Below are 26,136 nucleotides of genomic sequence, written 5' to 3' on the forward strand. Positions count from 1 at the left end.
GCCAAGATATATTTAAGATAACAATAAAGATAAAATATCAATTTCACTATCTAGATTTGATTTTGACACAATGAAAAGCTGATTGGTTCACAATTAAATGGACAACTTTTCCATAAGTAAGAGATGAAACTCCTGGCTTGGAAATCCTGGGGACTGACAGGTTGAATGTCCTTGGTCTGTGGTGAGCATGTTCACATTTCAACACATGAGATCTGGTGTGCTTTCCGTAGCAGCTCCTCAGATTTTGTGAAAAACTAGAAGATAATTTTTTAAAAAGCAATGTTGAATAGTTAGAATCATATTTCTAATAAAAATAAATCAAAATTTAATTTTGATAAAGTTTCAAAACTAAACATGAACTGAACTTATACTTGATGACATAATTTTGTAAATTCATGATGAATTTGTCTTATTCTGATTTATTTACTATTTTAAAAGATAGGTGTTTCTTTTCTTCCACTGTAAAAGTGTAATGTGTTCATTGTATTTGGAAAACGTGGAAAGTAGAAGATGACTGTTCTTACTTTTTCACTTTTACAGAGGGTAATTTTTTCCACACCATAGAAGTAGAATAATCATACTTCTAATTTGAAAATTTGAAAATGTAAAAAAAAAATATTAATCCAAGATCATATGAACATTTAGGGCTAAGAGCTGAGATTATACTGAATATGGTTTTGCATTGAATATATTACAAGCCTTTTTGTGTCATTTTCTATTTGATAAAACATGATTTTTAATGCCTGAATACTTTTCTAACATTTGTATGTATTGTTGTTGATTGAATCATTCCTCTATTGTGGAACATTCAAATTGGATCCAAGTTTACCATAAGTAATACTACAATAAAAATATCTATACATTATTTGTGATGTCTCTGGTTGTTTTCTTAGAGTGCCACCTTAATTATCTTTGTGAGAAAGTCCTCAAGAATCCTGCCATTAATTCAGACACTTTCCCTGCTATTGATAAGTCCCTTTAAGAGTTCTGAAAATACTTAAGAAACTTGGTAAGAGGAAAGAAAATTAATCCTCTCTTCTGATTCTTCAGTTCCAACTCTCTGTGGCCACTGGATTTTTAAAAATCCTGTTGTCCAAAGCAACTCCCATTTAATTGTTTCTCTCTGACGGCAGGGAAACTGGAAGTCAGAGGTGATACCATAAAAGGAAGTGAATGAAGCAGATGTATGAATTTTGATACAACAGATGTCTTATGATCACACTTCCTGGGCAATATAGTAGTAATCAAAGGAAAACTGGTAACATTTTTGGTTACTACGTTTTAAAGAAAAATTGCTAAGCCTCACAGAGCTGACATGGTTTATTTACCTTCAGGAACATGGTAGTACTTAGGGTAAGTTAGAATCCATTCATTATTGTGTGTGACTGGAGAGATATATTGCTTAAAAGCTATACCAGGCCCTGCTTAGAAACAAGTTACAACTCCCTTTAAATCACTCTGTTTATGTCAAAATAGTTAAAGTTAAATAGCAGAATCTAGAGGGGGTCTTGATTAACATGAGACAATAAATATTTGCAGAATCTGATGCCTACCAGAGGAAACTCTAACCCAGACAGGAAAGTTCTTCAGAGTAAAAATCAAGAAGGGTGAGAGTAGCTATGCAATAGAAGTAGCCTTGGCCTGGACCCAGACAAGATCATTGCACAAGAGATTGGTTTTTGGAAGTAGATTTGGCTGAGATTAAAGTCTCAAGTGACATGAAGATAATGTTTAAGATAAATCCAAACTCTTCTTTATTGCTTGACACTTTTCCAATCAGCATCAACTTCATTCCTGGTAAGTTGGTGTAGCATGGTGAGTTCTGCCTTATTTCATACTTTATTTGGTTAGAATCTGGGGGAGGGGGTAAAGGTGTAGGTTGGTTATTTCAAATGTGCAGGCGACCTCCACCAATTTTGCAGTATAGTGCTATTACTTAAGGGAATACACCCATAAAACTTTTGATTTCCTAGTAATTCTGCTTTTGTGCATTCTTAATTTGAGACTCAGTGAGGGTGAAAGACTTGTAGATTTGGCAAACACTGCACTATTTTCTCACATTTTTTGGATTTGCTAAAACCAATAACAAATGTATTACCCCTTTTTTTCCTTTAATTTTTAAATCCATGGCCTTTTCACTGCCTTTACTTTCCATCTGTTGCCACTGTATCCTCCACTGTATCCCCCACTGTATCCCCCACATCGGGCCCAGCACTTGACACTTAGTAGGCACTCAACCAACACTTGTTGAATGAATGAGTTTAATGCATTCCAGTTTTTTCTAGTTTTTAGATGATGTTGTGCCTAATGCACACTCCTTCCTTCTTTCACTCCTTCATTAATCCTTTTGTTCATGTCTTTTACTTATGCCAAGCTGTCACACTGTGTGCATGAACTGAGGGATTTAGTTTTTCTTCCACAGCCCCAGAGCCAGCAAATTACTGACCTTAAACCTAAAACTGTAGGAGTTTGGTCAGGGTGGTGGGAAAAGTTGTAAGAAAAGGTTTTAGGGAAAGACACAAACCTTCTTGGAAGAACAGGAGATTTTGCAAAAGCTTCAAAAGAGAATTTAGCTGAAGGCAGTTAAATTCTCTTAAGAGCAAGGGTTAGATAACAACAGAATGTAAAGAAACTTATCTAGATAAATTGTTCTACTTATATCTCTGGAAACCATGCTTTGATCATTCATGTGCAGGACTGCTCTCTACTCGGGGAGTTGACAATGTTAATTACCCACAAATTGTGTTTGCTCCAAGCCCTTGTCATTAAATCTGTACTAAATAAATGCAAGCGGGGCCAGCTTAGGGGGGCTGCACTCCTTTCGGCTGCTGCACTCTCTCATCAGCAGCACTGAATGGTGCAGTCCCCTAGCTGCACTGTCAGGAAAAATACCTGTGTCAGCAAACTCCTTTCATTCGTCACTTGGCCAGAGTCTGCAGGACAGATTGGCATACCACACTCATTGGTTTTCACCTTTACTCTTGCAGAATGAGTTATAAAGCCAAAGACCTCAAGAAAAGCACACTCCTTAACAGCCAGTTCAGAGGTGACAGCCAGGGAATAAGAAAAAAGGACCTTCCAGAGGATGGAGCCACCACCAAAAATGATGGAAAAGAGGGTTCCTCCCAGAGAGTAGATTCAGGGGCTATTTAAGGAATTTCCCCATGCCCTGTGTAAGGAGCTTCTCACTACTTGCTACTCTGGATTTCCTTATGGTTATACTCTAGGGACTGCTGCTTGCCTGCCTGTCTTCTTTCTTGCATAGCAGGTTTCTTTATTTTATTTTTTTCTTCAATTATGATGGTCTTTTCACTGTTCTACCATGACAAGAGGTAGAACAGAGATATTTTTACCTCTACATGGGAGGCAGAAAATTAGCCTTTTTATTCAAGAATGCCAAACCAGAAGCTTACATATCAAAATCTGATACAGAGTACAGTCTATTCCCCTTTGGACTTTGGACCTTGGACTTTGAACTGGATGCAATAATGGTATGAGACCCTTGGGTAGGAATGAGTGTCTTGTATGTGTGGGAAAGACAAGAAGGCAGACATCTGGTGACCTAAAAAAAAGGCCATGGCAGAACCTCATTAGTTGTTCAACAATCCTATTTTCCTTTCTTCCCGGGCACACAGCTATGTATTTTCCAGCCATCCTTGTACTTAGATGTAGCCCAGTGACACTTCTGAGGGTGGAATATGGGCAGATGTGATGGGCACTGCTGGACCTGGACCATAAAATCCTTCCACATGATGTCAGTGCCCCTTTTACCCCATTGGCAGCTGAATATTGTCATCCAGAGAGTTGGATGACTTAGAAGCCATGTGCAGAAGATGGCAACCTTCCATCAGCACGGATCCTTGAGTGACTGTGGAGTGCAACGCCTTCTACCAGTTAGAACTACTGTGATTGACAATCACATTTCATTTGTATTAAGCTACTGATTTGGGGGGTTTATCTCCTTCAGCTCCCACATTAGTACAACTCATGCAGAATGGAGAGTGACTGTGAACACATGTGGCACAGGCTGCTGAAACCTAGGACTTTATAGATGAATTTCTGATTATACTCTCCTTTCTTGCAAAAAGCTTTTTTCAAATTAAATGTTATAATATAAATGTGAATACTTAAAAGTCTTTCTAATGAAGTGACTAACTGTAGAAAATAAAATGTAGGAATGTATACATCCTTGATAAGAGTGTGAAACTGATACAGGCAATGTAGAGTCTTGCTTAGGGATAGTGAACAAAAGAACATACCTGGGTAAAAGAAATGAGAGGTTACTGATAACAAAACTAATATTTATATTGCACAATATGAAACACTATTTTATACATAGGATTACATTTGATTTTTGCAAATCCCCGTGAAATAGCTATTATTACCAGATCCACTTCACGCATACTAAAAACAAGACTCATATGGGTTAGCTAACTAGGCTATGGTCTCTCAACCAAGATCTACTTCTCTGATTGAGGAGACGGTAGTATCTAGAGCTTCAGTGTTCTTTCTACTGCCCTATGCTACCGCCCAGTGCAGATGTAAGAACAAAACCTATTAGTAAGTGTTTAGACCTTTTGCAACTTTAATCATCCAAAACATAGCTGTGAGACCAAAAAGAGGAAAACAGTTTGCAAAAGCCCACATTTATTACACCATGAAAGACCCAGGTCTGTGAAATGTTGCCTAGAATTTGTGTACTAAACTCAGAAAAATGAATTAACTCAGTGACTTCATTTTCTCCTAAATTACAGTAAATGGAAGATTTAAAAGATGAGAAAAATAAACACAGAAAACTTCAGTTAACACGGTAGAGGATGACCCATTGTAAGATTGGGTGTCCATGTGTGGTATGTAAAGGCAGGTCCTATAAGTGTTACGCAGGCCTAGGCACATGTTTTTTCTTTTTGTTGTTTGATCTTAAATTTATGACAAATGAAGAACGAGGCCTTTACCTGGTCTGGATCGACTTGTTATGGAGTCTATGTGAAATGAAAATGATTCATAAACAAAACTGATCCATCCCCAGCAACGGGAGAGATGACCATGAACAATTAGCCACCTGAGAATCCTCAACAATTCTTGGGGAATTCATTAATTACATTTTATTAAAGGGCAGGGATATCCAAGCAGACATATGGGTTACAAAGGCAAAGTATAATTTCTTTATGGGTTTTGTTAATGTGAAATATAAATTAATAAGCTTTTGATTTTACTAATACAAACATACCCATCAATTGGTCATCTTCAATTCAGAAATAATTAGAGTTTGAGGGTATCTTAAATCCAAAAAATAAAAACAAAAACCTAACCAGCAGCCATTTGCTGAATTCCTGAGTGCTTAGGACTCTCCATTTCTAGTCTAGCAAACATCTTCCTGTTGCAATTTTAAACCTTTTTTCCCAGATCTTTCAAGAAACCTCTAATAGTATCAAGTTCAGCACACAAAGCTAGCTTTCTGTAAGCAGTCTCATCTACCCGCCTTTAAACAGGCTCCTAAAGTCAACCTTAGAATAAAAAGGACTTTTCTTTTGTTATTAAAAGTCTGTTCTCTAGCCAGGTGTGGTGGCTCATACTTGTAATCCCAGCACTTTGTGAGGCTGAGACCAGAAAATTGCTTAAAACCAGGAGTTCAAGACTAACCTATACAATGTAGTGAGACCACCATGTCTACAAAAAAAAAAAAAAAATTAGCTGGGCATGGTGTCACACACCTGTGGTCCCAGCTACTTGGGAGGCAGAAGTAGGAGGATCACATGAGCCCAGGAGGTTGAGGCTGCAATGAACCATGGTCATGCACTGATGCACTGCCCTCCAGCCTTGGTGGTAAGAGCAAGACAGATGTTTCTATAATTTTTTTAAAAAAGTCTGTCCTCTGTCTCAAATGGACTTTGCTGTTATATTAAAACTATTGAAATATGTATAAACCAGGTGTGGTGGCTCACACTTGTAATCCCAGCACTTTTAAGAGGCTGGGGCAGGAGGATTGCTTGAGACCACAAGTTCAAGACCAGCATCAGCAAGATGCTGGTGAGACCCCATCTTTGTGAGACCCCATCTCTACAAAAAATATGAAAACTAGCCAGCTGTGGCTGTGTGTGCCTATATTCCCAGCAACTCAGGAGGCTGAGACAAGAGAATCCCTTGAACCCAAGAATTTGAGGTTACAGTGAGCTGATTGAGAACTGCACTCCAATCTGAAAACCAGAGTGAGAACCTGTCTCAAAAAAAAAAAAAAAAAAAAGGAAAGAAGAAAATATGTAAAAATGAATGTTTTAAATTGGAACAATTACTATAGCATCAAAACACGCATTTGATGAGATGTGAAAATTTCTTCTTAAGTATTTATCCATTTCTGGTTTTGTAGCAAAGGCATTATTATACTTCTATAACTTGTCTAATAGAGTCAGATAGAATCAAGCAAAGTTGGCAGAGCCTAGGCATCTACCTAAAAGAAATGCTCTCTCCCATTTCCGTGAATACATTAACTCCTCCTGAGTTCCAGTGGCACTATTTCTGGAGTCCTTTTCAAGGCACATAATCCTAAAGCAGGTGTCACTTTTTACTCTCTTTCAAAGCATCTTGCTCTTTTTCTTCACAGTACTTTTCAAAATATTTAATATACATTTATTTCTTATAGAAGTTGCCTACCTCACTGGACTTTAAGATCTATGAGGTTATCCCATGTCTGTTTTGTTTTCTACCTTATTGACCCTGCTCCCCAGGCACAGAGCAATATGTACCTGACGTATATTTGGCTCTCAATACACATTTGTCATATTTGTGTGTGTGCTTGTTCAACTTCTCTCACTCTGTTTGTGTATCGGTGTGTACTTTCTTGTCATTTTGGGACACTTAAGAATTTCCTTATTTTGCCTCAAGTTCAGCTATGCATTAAAACTATTTTATAAAAACATATTTTATCTTTTTTTTTTCAGACAGAGTTTCACTCTGTTGCTCAGTCTGGAGTGCAGTGGTGTGATCTCGGCTCACTGTAGCCTCTGCCTCCCGGATTCAAACCATTCTCCTGCCTCAGCCTCCCAAGTAGCTGGGATTACAGGCAACCGCCACCATGCTCAGCTAATTTTTGTATTTTTAGTATAGACAGGGTTTCACCATGTTGTCCAGGCTGATATGGAACTACTTGGGAGGCTGAGGTGGGAGGATTCAGCTACTTTGGCCTCCCAAAGTGCTGGGATTACAGGGGTGAGCCACTGCACCAGGCTTAACATGTTTAGGTGTTTTATATCAGAAGACATTTTTCTGGTCCTCTATATTTCAGGAGTTGGCAAACTTCTGTAAAGGGCCAGATAATATTCTCAGCTTTGCGGGCCATGTGATTTCCGTCCCAACTACTCAACTAATTCACATTTCCTGTCATCATCAGCATCACTTGAGTTCTAATGTTATATTATTATTTAAGTAGTAGGAAATCTTCTGTCAAGATACAAAAGACCTTCAATGGGAGTGTCAGACTCTAAAAGATAAAGCTCAAACTCCCTCCCATATTTGAGTATGAATTTAAAGCTAATATTTGCTGAGCGCTTACTGTGGTTCAGGCACTATTCTAAGTGCCTTTCCTGTTAACCCCTTTACATCTCACAACGGTATGAAAGACAATGACCATTATAATCTCCATTTGGAAACTGAGGCTCAGTTACATAAAGTTACACCACGCAGTGGTGGATAAAGGACACCAACTCAGGTCTGACTTCAGAAACCACGCTCCACTCAGAATGCTGACCCCCTAACACCCAGTCTTCTATCTCTTGATGAGTTCTGAATTATCACGCAGGTATTCACCCTTCTCCAGTAGCGACCTTGCCTCAGAAACACATAATCTCACCCCAGCTTCAGAGAAAAGCTGATTGATCTCCATGCACTCTTACCTTCTAGACAGTGATTGGCTTACATCTGAGGTTTCTCAACAAATTAGTACATGGCATAATCTCAGGCCACAGGGGCTGGCCAGAAATGGACAGGTAACCTTAACTAAGCTGATGCAATGGGAGGGAAATTTGCTGAGGGTTTTTAGAAAACAAGTTTCATCAATCTTGGGAGAAAATCTTGAAGAGGGCCAGCCTCTCTTCATCCAGTCATTGCCATGTTATGTGTGCAAAGCTTGAAGCTACAGCAAACATCTTATTCATCATGAGGATAAAACCGGAACAAAGTGGCAAAGTTGAGAGACTCAAAGACCAAGGCAGCCAGAGCTCTAGTTGAATCACAGCTGCTCACCACTCTAGTGCTGGATTTTTTCCATTGTACATCAATACACCACCTTTGTGTTTTAAGCCAGTTTCAACTGGGTTTTCATTCAATGGAGTGTAACCTGACTGCAGTTATTGAAATATTTCAAGATCTGGCCTCAGCATACCTTTCTAGTCCTTATTTTTACTTGCCTAGGGCTAAATAAATTACCCAGAGTTTCCCAAACACACCACACCGTTCATGGATTTGCAAGCGTGATTCTTTCTGCCTTCATTGTCCTTTGCTCTCCTTTCCCTGGAGAATTCATGTTGGGTTGCAATTATGTTTTAAATGTCTGTCTCCACCACTTGATTTGGCTACATCATTTTTGTCTTTACACTCTTTGCACTTCTCATGCACTTAAGACATAATAAGCACTCCAATAAGTGTCTATAAGATTAATAAAAAAGATGGGCAACATGGAAATCTGAATCATAATATAAACTTTCTCTACAAGATACTTGGCCTGGTGCAATGGCTCATGCCTGTAATCCCAGCACTTTGGGAGGCCAAGGCCGGTGGATCATGAGGTCAGGAGTTCAAGAACAGCCCGGCCAAGACGGTGAAACCCTGTCTCTATTAAAAATAAAAAAATTAGCTGGGTGTGGTGGTGGGCGCCTATAATCCCAGCTACTTGGGAGGCTGAGGTAGAAAACTGCTTGAACCTGGGAGGCAGAGGTTGCAGTGAGCTGAGATTGCACCACTGCACTCCAGTTAAAAAAAGAAAAAAAAACCATTTAGATCAATGCTGTCTGGTTAAATATTCTGTGATAATGGAAATGTTCTATATCTGCCCTGTCCAATAAAGTAGCCACTAGCCAAGTGCGTCTATTGAGCACTTGAAATGTAGCTAGTATGTTGGAAGAACTGAATTTTAAATTTCATTTAATTATAACTGATTAAAAGTTAAGTAGCTAGTGGCTACTATACTGAATATCACAGATGTAGACAACAAATTTTAAAAATTCTCCAAATATGGGAATGGGTCACCTAAATGATTTTAGATACCAAGCTAAATAAAAACATCTGGAGATGGTACTATTTTGACTGTAATAATTTTTTGTTGAAAGCAATATATATATTATATATACACACATATAAATATATACACATACATATATATAATCTAGAGATTTCCTTCCTTTCAAAAATACTTCATACCTATAACTTAAAAAATATAATTTTATCTTTCTTGTCTTTATTTTGAATTTTCAGTCATTTCAAAGTTAATATGAGCAATATCATTAAAAAGTGGGCAAAGGATATGAACAGACACTTCTCAAAAGAAGTTGGCCAACAAACATATGAAAGAAAGCTCAACATCACTGATCATCAGAGAAATGCAAATCAAAACCACAATGAGAGACCATCTCATGCTAGTCAGAATGGTGATTATTTAAAAGAGTCAGGATACAATAGATGCTGGCGAGGCTGTGGAGAAATAGGAATGCTTTTACACTGTTGGTGAGGATATACATTAGTTTAATCATTGTGGAAGACAGCATGGTGATTCCCGAAGTATCTAAAACCAGAAATACCATTTGACCCTGCAATCCCATTACTGGGTATATACCCAAAGGAATATAAATCATTCTACTTATTGCAGTACAATAGCAAAGACTGGAACCAACCCAAATGCCCATCAATGATAGACTGGATGAAGAAAATATGTTACATATACACTATGGAATACTACGCAGGCATGAAAAATGAATGAGAGCATGTCCTTTGCAGGGACATGGATGAAACTGGAAGCCATCATCCTTGGCAAACTAACACAAGAACAGAAAACCAGACACTGCATGTTCTCATTCAGTGGGAGTTGAACGTTGAGAACACATGGACACAGCGAGGCGAACAACATACACCACGGTCTGTTGGGGGATGGGGGTGAGGAGAGGGAACTTAAGAGGACGGGTCAATAGGTGCAGCAAACCACCATGGCACACGTATACCTATGCAACAAACCTGCACATTCTGTACATGTATCCTCTTTTTAGAAGCAGCAATAAAGAAAAATAAGTGATCGCTTCATTTCAGGAGGTAGAGTTTTCCTCTTAAAGTTTTTCAGATTTAATCTCAAAGGTTTGGCTTTTTATGCATCTCACTACGTGTAATTTGCAGTTAATACATCAATGCCTTCTGCTCTTCTTACATCTCTCCTTAAAACAGTACATCTTTTTGCTTAACTAAAGTGGTGACTCTCAAATTTTTTTTTTTTTTTTTTTTGTCAGTTCCTATTGCATTTTTCCCCACTTCGCACTCAGGTATTATAACCTGACACTGAGAATGTTTGTCTCAAAAAAACTGGAAAAAACAATGTTTTTCCAGTATAGATTAATTCTGTACTCTTGGCTTTTCCTGATGTATCCCAATTGTTCTATGTAACCAGGAAATTTCACATGCCCTTACTTTTTCTAAAAGCCATCCATTCCCCCTGGTGGAGGTACTACTTGTGTGTGGGGGTGTGTTTGTGTGTGTGTGTGTATTATTATTCTATAATAGGTTTACTTATAACCTTAGACACACACTCTTCCAGCGTCTAATTGAATTAAAGTAGTTTTTCATGGGGTTTAATTTCCAGTTTACGCAAAAGGGCATATACCAAGAGAAATGGTCATATTACAAAAGGCTTTTTTCTCTCTCTCTAAGTATTCTACCTAACAAGCAGATATTTTAAGTTTTAAGATAGCTTCTTGTGGTTTGGGCTGTCTTTATTCGGGTTTTGACCACCTGAAAAAACTAAGTCATCTCTAATACAGGTCTAAGTATTTTTTTTCTCTTGACTATGTAACTTTTGAATTTGTTTTTGAAGTCTTTCCATTATTACTCTGGTTAAATAAGTGACCATTATCTCTCAAGAATATGTAATTCCACTTTAATTAAATATTTTTAGGCTTTTTGCATCCAAACAAATGACAAACTTCCCCAGAATCAAATTCAAATTTAAGCCTTTTTCACCTAAAATTGACTAAGAGATTTTCTAGTTGGGCTCCTGGGAAGTCTCAAAAGATTTGTCTCCCATTAGGCTTGTTTGACCAGCTCCCAAAATCTTCTCTAGTGTCCGTGAGCTTTCTTTAAAAACAATATGTAGCATTTCCCTTGCTAGTAAACCCCCAATCTTCTCTTTGTCCTTCACACATATAGAAGACCACTGTGGTTTTCAGTTTTGTTCACAACTACAATTCTGTGATTCCCAAATAAATTGTATACTTTAGAGATCCATCTTTATTTTGACTTCAATAGTGGTGATTAAGTTCTGATACAATATTCAAGAATATGTTTTATAACAATACTACGTCAATTTAGAAATGCATTTTACTGTGATATAAAATCCTTAACTTTTCTACTCCACTGACATTAGGTATGATTTTGTTATTAATTTACAAGCACTTAAAAATTCTTTATTTTACTTAAGGTTTATATTAGATATAATTTTGTGAGGAAAATAAAAGGTCGGTTTTCTATTTGCATTGTGCTAATTCAGACTGCACTTGGTTCTTCATGCACACTGGTATAAGCTAAAGTTTAGATAAATTATTGTAAAAACTGACACACATATAGACCACTATAGTGTTATTTTTAAAAGCACAAGAAACTAGAAGATCACAAGGAGATTACAGCAAATGAATCTTCATATTCAACCTCAATGAAATATAATTTAACACTAAGTTTCAATTTTTTTTCCAAAAGACTAATTTTCAAGTGAAAGCTTTAGATCTTTGAAAATAATAGAATTAAAGATAAAGATAGAAAAGATACATAATTCATTTCAGCAGTTTTCTGAGAAATACCACATTTTCAAAAATATATATGTTCTTATAAGAAATGGATTCTATTTAGGCTACTAGAATATCAATCTTCTACAATAGGCCACTTGTCAAAGCACTAGGCCTATGTTCACTCAACCAGTCTCATGAAGCAAAAACTGAATTAAGATATTCCATTTATTTTAGTCCACATATTTATCAAGCGTAAGAAACTATGGAACAAGACTCTTTCTTGCCGAAGTTGCTGGGATTTCCATGGTGCTTAATGCATATTTTTTTAAATTGTGAGATCAAAGAACACAAATCTTGAGCCATTGTGTATGTTACCTGGGTAAAAAAATTAAACTTGATCTTTTCAAATATATAATGGAATCCCAGGCATAGTGATTTATTAAAATATGAACTTAAATATTTAAGAGAAAATTAATCCCAATGAAATGAGTTGATTTTCTAAGAAAAGCAAGTATGTAATTAAGGAATCATTAGCAGACACTCTCAAAACCATTACAACATTCAAAAGCAATCAACATTACAACTCTTAGGGTGTGTTTTAAATTTATCACAACCTAAACACATACATTCATTAATTATTCACTTGCCATGATCAACAATGAAAGATGAGTTAGAAAAACCAGAGGCTTTAACTCAAAAATGACAATCTTTGGCACTGCAGCAAGGAAATAACCAGCTGGTGAAATTAATGACTCCAACTGGCTTTATCTTGGCAATGTTCTGAAATACATGCAATGAACAACTTGACATTGTTTGATGTTCTTAATTCATTACAGCCATCTCTATGGGTGGTCTTAATAGATAAGATCAATCAGAAATGATCATATTATGAAATGTAAATCACTTTGCATGACTTATCTGGAAAATGTGCTTGTACTTACTTGCACCATCTCCAGTTCCAAGAGCCAAAAACATATACACGCTCATGGAGGAGAATTTCCTTTCTGATTTTAGAACAGTCTGAAAGGGGGTGAAAAAATGAAAAAGAAAAGGGAGCTTACAAATAACAAAAATGTATATCCCAAATGAAAATTAGAATGTCTATGGAACTAGTAGCAGTAACAACAGTAGACAAAAGATAGGATGTAGATGTTAAGATGTCTACAACGGAAGCACAAGACTCCAAATGCTCTTGCTACTAAAACGCAGATTCAAGGTTTACCATCTGTAATATTCTGCTGCCAAGTACATCTATGGCCACTGGTACTGTCTAAAATGAGGATGTATATTATGAAATCATCGAAAAGGACTGCATAGCAGAAACTTTTCTGATATCAAGGGATCAACTTAACTACAATTATATACAGGTGCCAATTTCCTCCGGAGTAAACTACCACACGGGGCCTCATGTACCAGTTAGATAATCCAAGTCAGCCTTTATTGCATAACCTATCTAAAAGATTGGACTCTACATTCTGGCTCTGCAGAACTGAGAGAAGAAATGTATAAAAAGGATAGTGATATTGCCTTTGTCTATGGGAATTCTTGAGTCTAATAAAAAAATCTGGGAAAAATCTAACTTCATGATTACACTCGGGCACATAGGTGATTAATACGAATGAAGTAACAACCATAAATACAATCGTAACCACAAGAACAACAGTAATTCAAATCTTCTCACTTCATAGATGTTCTTAGAATGCTTTATTGGTATCTTGTAGGTGCTCTCCCCAAGCCTCAGGTGTTCTTCCATAATCTCAGTTGATGCAAAGGCAAACACCACACTCTCCTCTGTTCAATGTCTGCCATCCCTGTCTTTTTGGCCTCTGACTCTTCCCTATACTACTGTCTATGCACTTGAGATCTTCACTGACATAGCTGGGCTCTGTATTTATTGATAAGAGTATCTCTTTTCTCTTAGACTAGGCATGACCAAAAGGTTAATCTGGGTTCAAAGATTAATGACAATGACCACTCAGTTTTTATTCAAGATCAATTTTATTTGTTGTAAAAACAAACATGGGTTATGTTCCAGAGAGATATAAGTGAGTAGACTTATGCCCTGGTGCCTCCTTGGCTCTTCAAAGGATGCAAAAACAAATCCTGCCAGCAGGAGGTGGCAGGTTGCAGAGGTGGCTGGTTGCTCTTTCAGCCAGCTTGGCCTTGTCTGGCACACACAGGCCGCAGCACAGCAAAACATTCAGGGAGTAAGAGTGTTGCACAAAGGATTTTACCAACCTCGTCACATTAAGCAGCATTCAAGGATTTGCTGACCACCACTTATGCAAATTTTCTGTTATGCTATAGCAATGAACTTACTTGTTCTATTTCTAAACAAAATATTGGGTTCACACACAGGCCTGGACAAAGCTTCCCACTTCTGAACTATTTACTGATCTTCTTATTCTCAAAGAATGCAAGATGAATGATGTGCAATACCATGGCTATGGCATGTGACTTTTCTAGACCTGGATGGTTAGTGTCCCAATATTTAACTGATTTTTGGGGGGGTGAAAATATGCCATCAGTTCTTCCTTCTATCATCCCCATCACTACCATACATGTAATGGCATAATCATGTCACAGTGTGTCCTCAGAATCACTATTCCTAGCTGAGTATACTAAGGCTTTCTATCTAGGTCAGTTCATTGTGTCTGTGTCTCCTCTAAACCCTCCTTCATCATGCCTACCTTGAGGAATTCAGCAAGTGATCATTCACACAAGCTAAGGGATTTTAGCTTTCTCTGCCATAAAGATTATTGCTAAAATACATACCATACAACAAACCAACCCATTCCCCACAAATCTTATTGTCTGACTTCTCACAGAATACATGACTTTTATTGTGTCTCTTCCTTCTGTGTATCTCTTTCCTAACTGAACTTTGTTCTTTATCCATGCCTTCCTGCAATCCTGATATATTTTAACCTTTAGCATTTCTGCCTATAATATTTAGGTTTTCTTCTTTTCGTGTCTTTATTTAATAGTCCCATACAAATATTTTCCCCATAATCACAATGTTTTCTTTTCACTTTGCTCCAAATTTGGACAAACTCTACATTGGCTAAGTTTTAGTCATTTGCACTGCTAAGAAAGATGACAATTCAGCATGCTGAAGATGACTTCCTCCCTTATAAAGGGGCTAACACAGAGGGCAATACTGTTCATGCTTCTGATTCTTGATCACAAAAACTGCTTTAGGCAATTACAATCATGTCTCCTCTGACACATCATATTATTCAAGTGAGACAGAGAAAGAAGATGTCCTATGTCACACAGCTGGGTGGTGACAGCCGCTTTAGCATCAGCACACTGCGTTCCCTCTGATTTCTTCATTCATCTCTAAGTAGCAGTAAATCCGGTCCTGAATACTGACTTTGACACTCAGCTTTCTCCACATCCTTCCTGTCACTGCCTTTGAGACTACTTCAGATTCTTCCCTTAGCTTCTATTTCTCCATTTGTAAAATTGGGTTGATGAGGGTATCTTCCTTCGGTAGCTGTGACAATAAAAATGGGATCATCATGCATCCTCCTTAGCCCCACGAGTAAGCTCTCAGTAAGTGAGGTTGTCATCATTACTGGATACTTAACATTCTCTACCTATTTGAAAAACCCTAGTGACAGAGTCTCAGTTGCTTTTCTTTTTGTGTGAATGATCACTTGCTGAATTCACCAAGCAGGCGCTTTAACATTTACCTTCCTTTATTATGCTGGAGCATTTTTAATGTAGGAGGCTTCTGTGGCTTCTCACTATGACTGCTTTGTTTGTTCAAAACTTATACAGGTTGAGTATCCTTTATCTGAAATGCTTGGGTCAGAAGTGTGTTGGGTTTCAACTGTTTTCAGACTTTGGAATATTTGCTTCTATGTAATGAGGTATCTTGGGAATGGGAGCCATGTCTAAACACAAAATTCACTTATGTTTCATACACACTTAGCCACATACACATATCCCGAAGGTAATCTTATACAATATTTTAAATAATTTTATGCATGAAACAAAGTTTTGAATGTGTTTTGACTGTGACCCATCACATGAGGTAAGATGTGTGGAATTTTCCATTTGTGGCATCATGTCAGTACTCAAAACATTTTGGATTTTGGAGAATTTCAGATTTTGGATTTTCAGAGTAGGTGTGTTCAATCTGTATATATGGGTCAGATTCAGTTGTCTCCTTTAATCCTTGGCGAAGGAAGCCCTAAAGACTTTGGGGCCTCAATCTCCCATATGCAGTGACATTCTCAAAGCCACTGACTCAGCTTCTCACCTGGGTTTCCTTCCAGTGAGCCACAGATAGAAGTCACAGATGATGGCAGGGGCCTGCTGGCTGATGGCATTCCAGGACTGGCTGGTGAAGTTGCTTGTGGTGAAATCGGCATATGGCCTCCTCAAAGCTCTCGCAAATGGAATTGGAATTTCAAAGGTTGCCAAGACCTGGAATCCTGGGGGAAAAAAAGAGAGTAAGTGCTAGAGGAGAACAGGAGAATATAAGCCCATCATAGTGGAAGGTATTTATAATGGGTCACAACAATAAAGATGAAGGATTTGCTGTGTAGAGTCAAGAATCAATTTCTGAGAACAACGTAAAGATTTTTATGCTAGGCAAGTGGTTATCTGCAAAATGAAACAATGTGAATGGGTTAAGAATTGAACCCTTTATTTGAAACATCTACTCTACAACAAATTCTTGGGGAAGCACATGTAGTCAATAAAAGGGGGTACTGTTCAGAAGAACATAAATCCACATTTAATTCTAAGGTTACCTAGTCTATTCTGAAAGCCCCAAGACAGAGGCTAGAAACTTTATTTCCCTGGCTGGACCATCACTTTCAGAACCATTTAGAAAGTTTCTTAACGTTTTATTTGAATCTTTTTAAAAAGTTTAACTAAAAAATTCTAAAGGCAAGATTTTCTTGTGTTAGCTTACTTTAAATATTTCTCCAGGAATATGTCAGACTCAATTGTCCACTCTGGTATCCAGGGTTTTATTCATAATAGTGTTCTTCTTTTTATATTAATACTTAGATTAAGCTTAATTAAGAACTTTTTATGTACATTTGTGAATTCAGTAGTTCTTTCGAAAAGATACTCATTTGAATTCAATTTTATTTAAGGTATGTAGGTTTTCGCAAAGCATATGCCTAGACTCATTATTCAATTATGATGTCAGTTATTATAGTAAAATGATTATTGCCCTACTTAAAAAAATGCCAGCTAAAAATCTATCTGAAAAACATAACTCCTCTTCAGAGAAGGTTCTCAAGAATCATCTGGTCCATAGGGATTTGTACTTTAAAAAGATGGTGGTAAATAAGAAAGTTATGTACAGGTTGATAGCATGAGATTCTGATCTCAACACAGATCTGATGTTCTGATCTATATATCCATATACTTGTTCAACATTTCCACCTGGAGGTGTAAGAGACATTCACATTTAACAGCTCTAAAATGGGCCTCCTGATACACCCACTGCTAACCACCCCTCTCCCAATACATACACAAACTTGTTATTTCACCAGTCTTCTACCTCTAACCAAATGCTAATTCAATTCGTTTAGTAGTTCAGCCAAAAACTTTGGGGTTATCCTTGATTCTTCTCTTTCTTTAACAACCCACACACAATTGAACAAAATCTATCAGCTCTGTTTGAAAAATACCCAGAATCATAATTTCCACCTGCTATCTCTCTGATCCAAACCACTACTGTAGCCTGGAATGTTGCAATACTGTCCTAAGTGGTCTCTGCCACTACCCCTGTAACCCTAGTCGGACCTCCATGTAGCAGCCAGAGGGATTCTTGTAAAATGTAACTCAGAGTGTATTACAGGAACGTCCCCATTCAGAGCCCTTCAACGGAAAGGCAAAGCCATGGTCTGCAAGGGCTTGCACTCTCTGCATCCTCACTCTCTCTGCCCACCACTCTGACTTCACCTCTTACCGCTCTCCCTCTCAGTGCTTCTGCTGCAGCCATACTGGCCTCCTTGCTGTCCTTGAATATGATTAAAGAACTTCAGCACTTACTGTTTCTTCAACTTGGAATATTTCATCCACAAGTCCCTCTGATTTGCCCTCTCACTTCTTGCAGGTCTCTATTAAGATGACACCTTATCAGAGAGACTTTCTTTGGCCATCACATATCAAATAGCAGCCTTCCCACAATACTGTTTACTTCTTTAATCTGTTTTATTTTTCTGCAATCACTCAACCATATCTGATGTATATTTCTCCTTTCTAAGATTTAAGTACCATAACAAAATTTTGTCTGTTTTCTTTGAACCTATACAGTACCTTGAAATGTGGCTGACAGGTAATCAGTGCCTAATAAACATTTTTTGACTAAACGAATCAATACATATCTCAGCAACATACACTTACTTTCCTTTTCCTAAATCTGTATCAATCCTTCCTTTAGTCATTTCAAATATATTTATTTAGTATTTAACACTTGCCAGGCACTGTGGTAGATGCTGAGGTAAAAAAAATTACATACGATATATTCTTTGTCTTTAAGGAACTGGCAGTCTGGTGGGACATGTGGACACTTCATGATTACAATATTTTGCCTGAGCATTCTGCTAGAGGCCAGTACAATATGCTCTGGAGGAACACAAAAGAAGCATCTAGCTCTGTCTGGGTGCCAGGAAGGGGAGGGGTGGGGCTGGGTTAGGAAAGGCTTTCTGAGAAAGCTGTCCATATGGTAATAGCAAGCATTTACTAAAATGTTCACTGTTCTAACCACTGTACTAAGCACTTTATCTCACTACATTCTCCCAAGAGCTCCCTAGAATAGAATAATTATTATTCTCATTGACAGATAAAAAAATTGATCTACAAGGAGAAACTGAGATAATAAGTAGTGGAGTCTACTAAATGGTGGGATGCATATCAGCATATAACATCTATGTGAGCATGGATTTCTGTTTAGTGATACATCCTCAGCACCAAGAATAATGCCTATTTAATGAATACATGAGTGAGTGAATGAGCTATGATTTGAATCCAAGTCTATTACATCTCAAAGCTCAAGACTTTTAACCATTAAGCTACTATCTGTCTGATGTGAGGGACAAGTAGAAACTCATGCACATGTAGAAAATGTAATTTGGCAACTGAAAACTGGACTCTACATCCTCATAGGTCAAAGAAGAAATTCAAATGAAAAATGTTTAAGGATTAGAGAGTAATGATAACATAAACATTATACAACAAAATGTGTGGGATACAGTCAAAGTGGCATTGAGGGAAATATAAAGCCATAAATGCTGTATTAGACAAGCCAAATATTCATGGGCTATATTTCTAAGTTAAAGAGAAGAAAAACATAATCAAAGACAACAGGAGGAAGGGGAAAAAAGACATAAGGCAATACATCTATGCAATAGAAAACAAAGTAGCATAATAAAGAGTCAATAGGCTGGGCGCGGTGGCTCATGCCTGTAATCGGGAGTTCAAGACCAGCCTGATCAACACGGAGAAACCTTGTCTCTACTAAAAACACAAAATTAGCCAGGTGTGGTGGCGCATGTCTGTAATCCCAGCTACTCTACTCAGGAGGCTGAGGCAGGAGAACTGCTTCAACCCGGGAGGCAGAAGTTGTGGTGAGCCAAGAAAATGCCATTGTACTCCAGCCTAGGCAACAAGAGCAAGACTCCATCTCAAAAAAAAAAAAAAAAAAAAAAAAAGAACAAAGAAAAAAGTCAACAAAGCCCGAAGAAGTTGGTTCTTTGAAAAAAAGAAATAAAATAAACCCTTTGGAGACTAGCTGAGAAGAGAAGACACACAAATATTATGAATTAAAAAAGAAGCATAATTACAGATACAGTTTAAGAGAAAAATATTAATATAAAAAAAGAATGTAAACACATTTTAAAACAGACAAAATCTTAGAAAAAGAGACAAATATAATTTACTAAAACTGATTCCAGCAGAAAATGAAGGCTGCAAAATTCTTTAATTATTAAAGACACTGAAGCAATAAAAAATCTTCTCACAAAAAATTACAAATCCAGATAATTTAAAGGTGCTTTTCCCAAGTTTTCGAGGAATAGATTACTCCACTATTACACGAGCACTTTCAGAGAATAGAAAAACAAGGGAACTATATGATTAGCAAACTGAATTAAACAAAACATAAAAAAAGATAACATGGCATGACCAAGTTGGGTTTATCCTAAAAATGGCAGGCGAGTTTAATATTTGAAGTCTTCTGCTTAAAATGAGCAGCAAGACAATAATACCTACTATTGCCATTTTTATTCACCATTATAGTAGAAGTTCAACAAGAAGGCTGGGCGCAGTGGCTCACACCTGTAATCCCAGGACTTTGAGAGGCCAAGGCAAGTGGATCATGAGATCAGGAGATCGAGACCATCCTGGTTAACATGGTGAAACACTGTCTCTACTAAAAATACAAAAATTAGCCAGGCATGGTGGCAAGTGCCTGTAGTCCCAGCTACTCGGGAGGCTCAGGCAGGAGAATGGTGTGAACCCAGGAGGCAGAGCTTGCAGTGAGCTGAGATGGTGCCATCAACAAGAAAAACAAAGACCTAAAGTCTGAAAAAATGGGGATAATACTGGTATTTTTGCAGATTAACTGTCTACATAGGAAATCATGAGGAAATTTTATACAATTTCTAGCAATAATAAGTTTAGCAAGATAGCTGAATATAAGGTCAATATACAAAAATCAATTGCATTTGACATCATCCACAATTAGAAAATATATTTTTACAAAAGACATTTAAATTAGTAAAAAAAAAAAAAAAGAAACATCAATTACCTCAGCACTAGGTATAAATCTGATAAAAGATGCTTAAGACCTATATGCAGGAGATTAAAAACTCTTCTTAAGGGACACTAAAGGAGACAATTCTATGGAGAGATAGCCCATGTTCACCCACCCAGCTGTCTATCACTCCTTGTAATATCACCTGAGACTATATATGCTCAACCTCCTGTTAACATGGCTACTGCTCCCAGTAGGCAGCATTTTTAACCCTCCTAAGAGTCCCCAATAGGAAACACAAATGACTTTAATTTGAATGCAACATCAAATTAATAGTAATAGCTTCCAGAAATGCTGTGTTAGAAGGGAATCTAGAACAGAGCCTTGGCACAGGGATAACCAATGTCATATCAGCCCACAGTATTTGCTATAGGTGTGAGAGAGGTAGAGGAAACATGCAGGCCAGGTATTTCTCATTCCTGGAAAAGCATTTCCCAATTCAAAGCCACAATATATAAATGAGCCACAGTGTCCAGCTGCCCTGCAATAGAACTTTCAGTGTGGTACCATGGCTTACCATTGGAATATGAAGAGCTAGTGGTACCTATGTAACATGGATAGAAGGGGTGCATTAGTTAGTAGGTACTAAGAAATCCTACAGAATAGCAAAACTCCCTACTTTTATCTTCTACCATCATTAGATGTTTAAGTTGTACTCAAATTGATTTCCATGGTTTTTGTACATTGACCAGATTAAATAACTTACATTCAGACAAATTAATCATTTGTATATTACAGGGTTTCTCAAAGAGCATTTCCGCAAGCATCAAGAATCATCTAGATGCTTATTAAAAAAATAGTTTCCTCAGCATCACCCAAGACCTTGATCCCAGGGTCCAAGGAATCTGGGTGTTGTTTTTATTCTCCCATAGTGATTCCTATTCATTTTTACAAATTACTAGTAGAGTAGTTAATGCACACCCAAGAGAAACAAGTTGCATAAATTAGTGATCACTATTACACACTCAATAAGGAAGGAATAACATCACCCGACTTTTCTAAATCTCACTGGTCATTGATCACGTCGCATTCTCAGTGACATATCAAGAAGGGAAGGGGTGTGTATAGGACCCGCTGCCCCAGTAGGGAGCAGTATTTCAGTATTTTATCACTGAGATTCTTTATAACTGCCAACTTTTGCTTTATTTCATCAGTTTTTTAAAATCTCTATAGCCAATGGACCCCCTACTGCTTACAATCATGTATGTGTTCCCAATGACTCCTTTCCTTGGTAACCACAGTACATTCTAGTTAACTACCACACATTTACAATTTCTCATTGTTTTGTCTCTTTGCTTACTTTTTGTCCTTCTCCCCATGTAGGCTCTAAGCTCCATGACACACTTTTTGTCTATTTTTTCTGTGTCAGACACTAGTAATTATGCAGTTACATGGCTAAAGTACTTACCCATTTTGCCTCAGTTGCAGGGATTGAGGTTACCAGATGTACAGTGGTAGACTAACATTGACTTAGGTCTGGAAAATGAAATAAAAATTAAATAAATACAACAGAATGGAAAACTAAAGAAAGAAAAATAAGGGAAAATAATATTTAGACAGAGTGGCTTCAATAATTCATCTGATTAAGGCAACCGATGCAAGAAGGCTTCTGTATTTTTTTCTTTCTTTGGGTTAATAAGCAAAATGGAAGAAGACTAGCAAAAGGGTGTGTGTGGCAGGCGATGCCTGTGTGTGTGAAAGAGATGTTAAATAGGAGTGACATATTATGAAGCACATATGTGTGAGTTCACATAAGAAAAGTTTAATTCTGTTTACCACTTACTAACACAGCCAAGTGTATGAACAACCTGTTTTTTTTTCCTTTGTACCAGGAAACTTCCCCACACATAGTGGTTGAACACTTTCAGCATTAATCAGAGTTCAGTTCAAAAAATACTCTCTCATTTCATCCACTTCTATCTCCTTTGCCCTAAAAAAGAAAGCTGAATGTTAAACTACTGAATAGAAAGAAAAGCCTTTTGGTTATCAAGAATTGTATGGTTAAGTGATTTAAATGTTTTATTACTTTGTGAGTAGCCAAGTACTAAACTGTATTTTGAAAACAACTGAATGTATATATGATGGCATATTAAGAACTCTATAAAATACTGAAACAAACACCCTCTCACATTTGGGGTCTTGTACAATGAAATGCCTATATTTGGAAAATGTGCCTAATACAATAACCCTCCCTCTCATGATATCTTTGAAAGCCCACTTGAGCATCCACACCTGTGAACTGCAGCACACCATCCTACAGCTAGTGGGAGATTGACGGCTGTATCACCTGGAATTGGAATTAAGTCTCCCACAGCCACTGCAGTAGCTTTTATGGACAGAAGAAACCCTTTCCCAGCCTGCACAGGAAAAAGAACATAAAATGTGAAACCAGGTCTTAAGTAACAGCTGGGGCTGAAGTATGTACCATCAAACTGATTATACTAGTGCAATAAGTGAAAACAGCTAACATCGATCCACTGCTTACCAGGTTCCCACACTAAGTCTGACTTCGTCAGCCTGTCCTAGCTTCCCAGCCAAGCGCATCTTCAGCATTTTCTTGAACTACTCGTGATCCTCATGTTCCTTTAGGGAATAAAATTCCTCATATTTGTGAGAGATTAATAAACTTAATTACCAAACACCAAGAATAAACCTTCACATTTTAAAAATTAACTCATAAGACACGTTAAGAATTAAGGTTACACAAATTCCCCATTAATGTTTGTTTTCCATTTCATTAATGATTTTGTTTTCTGCTAGGGTTTATTAACCTACAAGCAATAGCAGGCACTAAAAGTTTAAGAAACTTTTATTTGAAAAAAATTGATTGGTGAAATTCCACAATTAATGACAAAAACTTTTTGGCTAAGAAACATGGCCTTATTATTTACTTTTTCTTCAGAATCTCATTTCACCTCACAGATCACTGATGTTATATAGATACAAGAGTTTGGAATTGTTTATGTTAATAATTTGTTGAGTTTATGAAATTGATTCTTTCTGCTTTGCATGTTTCCCACTTTAATTTGAAATGATTAGCACTTTCTTATGTTACTCAATTCTCTTCTCTTATAACTAGCTCCCCTTCTTTTGGACATAAGAAACCAATTCAGAACATTTTTAAAAATGTGAATAAATATACAGCTTTGCATATAATGAAAACCGCTTTGGGATCACGTTAAAATAATGATGTTCTAAGTCACCAAACGTTCACCCCAACTGAACTTTTTTAGGAGAAAGAGTTGAAGGCAGGTGGGAAGCAGAAAGAAAGGGGCTGCTAGAAAAATCCGAAATTCGAAGGAAGGTCTTTGTCACTACCATAATTCATTGTCTCATATTTGTATCTGAATTCATGTTGAACCCAGCTCTGGGAGGAATAGAGACAGAGTCTGAAGGGAAGTCTGAATCCCTAATAAGATTTAAACCCATTTAGATCACTGACTTCCCATTCATTGTACAAAAGAGTAAAGTGGGGTTTAGGCCCTGAATGCCTCAGTGTGAGCTGTGAACCCCACAGCTCTGCCGGATCAATCTGGACTTCAGGGAGATGCGCACTGAGGGCTGCTCACCTAGAGGAGCCACGTTTCTCCTTGTAAGACATTATTGAAAAGGCGTTGCCGGCACATGTCGACCTATGTAACAAACCTGCACGTTGTGCACATGTACCCTAGAACTTAAAATAGAATAATAAAAAAGAAAAGGCCTTGCCTATATTCACTGATGTTTGTATTTGAAAAATTTGCTCCAATATTGGTAGCTCTGTTTCTTGTATTCATTAAGAATTATTGATGTATACCTGCTTTCCATACACACACATAAACTCTTCAATGTGTTTTATAATAACGAATTTAATAATCTTTGAAGATATTTTTACTGCATCCTCAATTCACTGCACTAATTCATGCAATTATAAACTGCAGAAAGGAGGAAATACCCCCATCTTGCGATAAATAAAGCAAAATCCTTGGCAGAACCATGCCCGCCTGGCCGCGCCCCGACCAGCCCTCCCGGGCAGCCACTCACCGGTGTCCGTCTTCCCAGCTTCCCGCCATGTGGCCAAGTGAATCCATCCTGCCGTCCGTCTCCACTTTCGCCAGCCCGTACCGCAAGCGCCGCCTGCAGGCCCGCTGACCCGCGCCCAGCCCGAGGCCAGGGGAACCCACAACTACCTCAACAGCGTGCGGGACTCCATTCGGTCCACAGGGCTGGATGGCCTGGGGCCGAGGCCACCCCGAAGCCCCCGGCGACCCCGCCGTCTGCGTCCTATTACCCGAACACTGCACGCCGCTGCCCTACGGCGCCCTGGAGCTGGACCCGCTGCCAGATGGCCCGCGCTGCTCAGCTGGTTTTTTTTTGTTGTTGTTTTGAGATGGAGTCTCCTTGTGTCGCCCAGGCTAGAGTGCAGTGGCGCGATCTCGGCTGGATCTCGGCTCACTGCAAGCTCCATCTCCTGGGTTCACGCCATTCTCCTGCCTCAGCCTCCGGAGTAGCTGGGACTACAGGCGCCCTCCACCACGCCCGGCTAATTGTTTGTTGTACTTTTAGTAGAGACGGGGTTTCACCTGTTAGCCAGGATGTTCTCCATCTCCCGACCTCGTGATGCGCCCGCCTCAGCCTTCCAACGTGCTGGGACTACAGGCGCCCGCCACCACGCCCGGCTACTTTTTTTTTTTTTGTATGTTTAGTAGAGACGGGGTTTCACCGTGTTAGCCAGGATGGTCTCCATCTCCTGACCCCGTGATCAGCCCGCCTTGGTCTCCCAAAGTGCTGTGATTACAGGCGTGAGCCACTGCGCCCGGCCTACTCAACCGCTTTCAACTGGCGCTGCCCAGCCGCCTGGTCAAAGCCCAGCCCCCTGAAGCAGATGGCGGCGGCTGCGGCTGCGTATCCAGGTTCAGGCATGGATCGCTCGTCCTCAAACACTAGGGCGCCCCAGGCCTGCGGCTTCATGCATGCGAGGTCCCGGGTCCCTCCCATGCCGCCCCCAACACCTGCCCCTCAGCCCCTACGGCCCGCACGCCTCTTTCCCGCTGCCCTTCCGTGGCCCTGGTTTGGGACACCCGGCCCGGCCTTCATGAGGCGCCCCCCACCCAGCTCCGCCCCTCCACGCCCCTGTCTTTAGTCGTTTAGGCGGTGGCCGCCGCCGCCACAGCCCTGGGCCTGGCACCCCCAGTCGCCCGCAGTCTCCTTGTGGTGGCACCGGCGTCCCCGCTGGAGCTGCTGGAGGCCAAGCCCAAGCGTGGCAGCTGCTCCTGGCCTGGGAACCGCAACACCGGGCATACCTATGCGGCTACGGCAAGACCTACAGCAAGAATTCTCCCCTGCAGGCACATCTGCGCAGCACACAAGTGACAAGCCCGACCACTGCCACTGGGA

General features: G+C 38.8%; 1 pseudogene; it reads right to left on the minus strand.

The window, feature by feature from the left end:
• LOC101142944 (uncharacterized) lies at positions 1-25,737 on the minus strand (annotated as a pseudogene).
• Positions 25,738-26,136: the final 399 nt, after the last annotated feature.

The sequence above is a fragment of the Gorilla gorilla genome, chromosome 11, assembly GCF_029281585.2.
Source record: "Gorilla gorilla gorilla isolate KB3781 chromosome 11, NHGRI_mGorGor1-v2.1_pri, whole genome shotgun sequence".
Lineage (NCBI taxonomy): Eukaryota > Metazoa > Chordata > Mammalia > Primates > Hominidae > Gorilla > Gorilla gorilla.